Source organism: Nematolebias whitei, chromosome 2 (assembly GCF_014905685.2).
Source record: "Nematolebias whitei isolate Nwh7 chromosome 2, NemWhi1, whole genome shotgun sequence".
Lineage (NCBI taxonomy): Eukaryota > Metazoa > Chordata > Actinopteri > Cyprinodontiformes > Rivulidae > Nematolebias > Nematolebias whitei.
Genome location: NC_056499.1, coordinates 55163407 through 55168724, shown reverse-complemented (window position 1 = coordinate 55168724; position 5318 = coordinate 55163407).

The following is a 5318-nucleotide window of genomic DNA, read 5'->3' as shown; positions in this document are numbered from 1 at the left end:
GTACTGCACTATCCATTTTCTTCCTGGGGGCTCTACTGTCTAAATGATTCTGGGTACAACTTCCTGTCAGACAGGAAGTAGCAGTAAGCATTGGTTAACCATGGTGGTGGAGCACGGACCACAGTTTATTTGAAAGTAATTTACATGGAGTTTAGCAGATAAACTCTGTTTTTGTTTTGTTCACATTTATTTAACAACCATAAAGTTAACTAAAATAGCCGTGCTGAGTTCAGGTACCTGTTGTGTTCAGGGCTGCAGAACAACCAGACCAAACTAAATCAGTGCCTACAACAACAGAGTTGGAATACGGACCCAAAAAAAAAAAAAAAGTGTTGCTGTGAAAAGAGGTATAGTTTCAATCTCCTTTGTACAGATGAAGAATTAAGAAGATTTTTTTAATTTTTTTAATTCTTTAATTTTTTTAAATAATTTTTTAAGAAGAATGTGTCTGGAAACTGTGAACTTGAAGAGACCCCAGACAGCAAAATACGATTGAATCAATGTGAAATATGGTTAGGCAGAAATATTGAATCAATGTTGAAGCCTGACATTGAAATTATACAGAAAGTGGTCGGTGACTTACACGTTGAATCAACGTTAGTTTTTCAACTATAACTGATACTATATCAATATTGATTCAATCATCATCTAAATGGTAATCTACATTTACAGTTGTGTTGATTTTATATTGAATCGAAGTTAAGGAATCAATATTGATTCTTGTACATTTGACATTAAAATATTCAACTTTTTAAAAACATTTACTACGTGACGCCCATTAGAAAAGTTTAGTTTTCATTTCTGTTGATAGATCTTCATCATAACATACCATTACAAATTTCTTGACTTAGTACTGGTATTAAACAAACAATATTGTTGGCAGACGATGGGTATTATCAGTCGCGGCTGGTGGACTTTCTAACAGGGGGGCTATAACTCAAATTTATATATATATATATATATATATATATATATATATATATATATATATATATATATATGTTTTTGTATTATAGATGCAAGAATGTCTTGTAGATGTGTATTTTATCTTCAAAGTCCAAGGAGAAAACTGGATCACAGCTTTTCCCGAACTCATACAAAGAGACATGAGTTTGACAGCAGGGGTGTGTGGCAGGTGAAGCAGGTGGAGAAACGCAGCATACGGACCGGTGGAGCTCCAGAGTTTGCACAGGATAGCTGATGTTTGGGGCTTCATGGTGAAGTTTGACCCAACCCTGGAGGGTTCAAGAGGACTTCATATTCAACTCTTGTAATTGTCGGAACAGCTGATTTTTGTTTATTAAGTAGAGCGTGCGCCACCCTCCTGCACTTCTGACATGTTCGAAGGAGTTTTGTTTTACTGTTGTTAACAAATTGATCATATTTCTAACCTTTGAAAAATAATTTAAAGAACTCTCTGGTGTGTGTATAAGCTCCATTTAGACAGGGGTTTATTACATGTGTATTGTACAGCAGGTCCATTCAATGAGAAGATGACACGAGGTGCCGCTGCGATGATTCTGACCAGTGCACTTTTGTTTTTATGCAGATTAAACAGCATTAAGTTCAACGCTCATCTTCTGGTCATCATTAAACACAAGGCAGAGTGAACTATAAGAAAAATAAAAACAAACTGACAGGTTGATATTATCTGGACTGAGATGAACTAATATCCGGCCAAGTTCAGCACGTTACACAGCTGTCTACACCAAACCACGCCCACATACACTAAACCACGCCCACATACACTCGCGCTGAGGCACATTATTGTATGTCCATCCTCATTGAATGAATCCTGTGGCTGTGTGCTGACCCTGGGCTGAACAAAAGTAGCCCCAGTGAGCCACAAACTGAGGGGGCGTGGCAAGACGTCTGTCAATCATTCTGAACCACGAAGAAACCATAACAGAACGGGGTTGTTAGAATTTAGCCCTTTGGAACAACCCTGGGATTTTCCCCAGGTGGTTTGACAGCAGTTTTGTTGTAAATTTAACAAAATGTGACATTATTTCTAAAATGTATTTATTTTTAAGCTGTTATTTTTAAGTTGTTTATTTTAATATGTTTATTGTAAATGCCAGGAGGGAGGGCTTAGCCCTCCTAGCCCACTGATACCAGCCGTCACTTGGTATTATGTTGTTCAAAATTATCTTACATTACCATATTTCCAAAAATGTGTGAACACATACTTAAAAATGAAAACATGGCATTAATGTTAAATTTTATTTAGGAAAACAGTCATAGGTCAAGACAACTAGCAACTTGTCCCTGATTCAAAAACATTCAATACAAAAACTGGACTTGTCCCTGAGCAACAGGTGTGGGTGATATTATTACAAATACCGTTTGTGATAACAGATCAGCACCATTTGCTTGTCAGAAATTAAAATAAACAGATAAGCTGGTGAAAATTCTCAGTCTTCCAGGACATGGTAAATTCAAAAGAGGTCAAAACAAAAACAACTGGACTTTATTTGTAACAGAAGAGGTTTCGCTTCTCATCCGAGAAGATTTTTCAATTCAAAGAACAGGGAGTGTGGGGTTTGAGTTAAGTGAGGTAAGCAGATTGACCTCTCACACCTTACAGTAGGGGTTTGTTAAGGTCTTTGTTAATCTAATTCACAGATTGGCCACATTCCTCCTAGGTATGAAACTGGCTGAAGTGGCAAGTCATTCAAGTAGATGCATGCATCTGTAAACATATTTGACTCCTTTCTGAATGACAGAACAACAGTCTATTGTCCATGGAAGAACAGCATACATGAGGTTAAGTCTTGTACTATATGAACCAGGAAAAGTGTGTGTTAGAGTAACCTAAGTTTGACTCTGGTTCACTTGTTTGGGTCTCTGGTTCCTTGGGATGCCTCCCTCCTGCTCTGGCACATAATGAAGCCACTTCTTGAGAGTTTTGCTGTAGTCCTTGTCAGTCAGCCGAGCAGCAGCTGAAAGACACAAAAGTAAGAGTGAGGAAGATAGAGTGTATATCCGATATAAATTACCCCCTCCCTATTTTTTGAGGGGTGCTATCCCCCCATGTCTAGCTTTTGGTGTGTGTACACACAAACTCTCCCACACAAATTTCCACAATTTCAAAAGGTTTCATAAATGGCAGATCTACAAGCTCTGACACATTTTGAACTTTGTAGTGAACTAGGCCTGATGTCAAAACCTTGACCTTAAGGACCATATGGGACAGAAACTGTCATTTCATTGATTTGAATCCAGAAATACAGGTTGACCCATCCTGAGACTTTCTTTCTTGAATTAATCAAGTAAAAGAAGACTACTTTCTATTATCATTACCATTTTACAAATGTTTGATAATCAAATTGTGTTAGTACAATCCATGTTTACATGTTGAAGTGAACTACTCATTTTTATTAACTGTGAAACAGTAATAATGATTCTTAATCCTCATTCAAAGTGAAATCAAGTTGGAATACGTTACAGAGTAATGATTCAATTTCTTGATCGTCTGTTTGAAGTGAGCAAGTGTGTAAGTTGGTCAAAGTTCAAGTTTCGGTCAACTGCAAGTTTACTGAAAAAGAAATGTCATGTTTAACTTTTACAGCAAGATACTGGAGAAGTGACTCCACGAAGTCTGAATTCTTCATAACAATCTTCTGTCTGTTCTTAAACAATCAATCTTTTTCCTTGACTTTTCATAACACCTTACATCACAAAACACACCTCTGTTTTGGTCAATCGACCAATCAGAAAGTTCTCAAATGAACCGGAAGTGAGCTTTCTTTAAATGTTGGCACTTCCTAATTCAACCTGGCAGTTGGTTTTAGAAGAGTCAGCTGATGATGGAGAGTTCTGCAAGAGGTTCCACCTCCAGTTGGAGTCGGGTGGAGAGTTTGCAGCTCCAGTCGTTTGGGAGTAGATGAAGAAGTTCTGCAGTTCTGAAACAGCAGTTCCAGAGTTCATGAAGGCTGGAATTCAGGATGCTGCTGAAAGAAAATCAAACTGAACGAGAGAAGATCTGGGAATTATGAAATTTCTGTTCTGGATGATCTCACGACTCCCGAGGTTTAGCTGTTCTTACGGAGACGCTGAAAGAGTTGAAAGGAAAGCTCTACACCAACGCTGAAACTATCATCTGCAAAGGTAAAAGAGTTGATCTCAACCAAGCGTACCGTTGGGCCAAGCTGGAAAAGAAGGAGCGTGCATGTTTCTGGTTAAACAGACAAATTCCCTCACACATCTCTCTCAACTTAAACTTCATTTCCCATCTTTAAAATTCTTCTATCTGCTAAAAATCATTACAGATATTTTTAGAAATGTCTGAAGCAAAGTTTTTCAATCACCGCCGTGTGGTTGACGTTTGTTGTTCTGCTGGAAGTGAGAAAACAATCGCCGTGTTGTTTACTCCTTGCTAAACTAGCCTAAATAAGATGTTGTTATTTTCAATTCTTGCCAATTAATGTAAATGTGTGATGTGTTAAACTTGATTCTGTTAATAAATGACCCACTGTCGTTGGTGAGTCAAAGATAATTAACGTTTCCGTCCACATTTTTATTCATTCAGATGCACGTTATTATACAGTCCAGAAAAATGAAAGAATCCGTTTTATCTATGAATATATCTCATGCATATGTTCATCTACAACTTGTAGACTAAAATTTGTGCTCAAGTAGCTAAAGAGCTAAACACGTTTTCCCTGACGAAAAACAAGCAAGACCAAACTGAAATGATCTACATTTGATAAATGAATGCAGTTCAGTCTGGCAAATAAATTACCATCTTTTGATGGACTGATTCTTCCATCAGTAATTACTCTGCCTCTTTGAAGTCTTGTTCACTGGAGATTGGCAGCTGGAAAAGGGAGTATAGGGGTTGCAGTGTCTGGTCCCTGGGTACCACCTGGTGTCACGCTGCCCTCAGCCAACTTGATCTTCATGAACTGTACATCTCTGGACAGATCCTTCACCACCTAATGTACTTCAGTGAGCACTGAAGTCATCTTGTGGATGGCAAGGTCTTCATAAGAAAAGTTAAAATCATTAATTGAGAAATAAAAATAAGCTGCAAATACATGAGAAATACACCATGTCCAATAGTTCTATTTCGTATAGGCTTTGCCCTTTAACCTGAGTTCCGGTAAGATGGTGCCTGTGTACATGGCATGCAATCCACCTCTGCTGATGGTGTTTGTATTTTTGGTGGTTTTTTTTTTTCATTTCTCATCTGTGACATCAACTCTCTGCTGGTGTATGAACGACAACAAATTTTGGATCTTTGACTTTGTGCCACCAATGTCACTTATTTTGATCAATATGAGCGTAACTCTGGACCCCCCCCCCCCCCCCCCCCC